General features: G+C 30.7%; 1 protein-coding gene across 2 annotated transcripts in view; it reads left to right on the top strand.

The window, feature by feature from the left end:
- Window positions 1–277, top strand: part of LOC119587789 — a 122,239-nt gene that overhangs the window by 75,302 nt on the left and 46,660 nt on the right. The gene's annotated exons all lie outside the window — the stretch shown is intronic.

Genomic DNA, 277 nt, shown 5'->3' with positions numbered 1-277 from the left:
TAGGCCTCAGAGTTTTGCGTGAAATGAAATCTTTAATCAACATCTAAACTCCTGTGCAATTTGTATTTCCCAAGCAATTTGCCATAAACCGATAACGATTTAAAAAAAAAACGATGTCTGACAGTGAAAACTATATAATAGTCACTAAATCAAAGGAAAAGTAGTTTATGATACATAAATGAATTATACACAAGAAAATCATATTGATCAAAGATACACAAAATATAAAAGGATTTTCCCTGAATGAGGTAATCGATTTTAATCATTCCCGGGCTTG

This window comes from Penaeus monodon, chromosome 23 (assembly GCF_015228065.2).
Source record: "Penaeus monodon isolate SGIC_2016 chromosome 23, NSTDA_Pmon_1, whole genome shotgun sequence".
Lineage (NCBI taxonomy): Eukaryota > Metazoa > Arthropoda > Malacostraca > Decapoda > Penaeidae > Penaeus > Penaeus monodon.
Note: the sequence above shows the minus strand (reverse complement) of the source record. Positions and strands in the feature narration are given on the sequence as shown.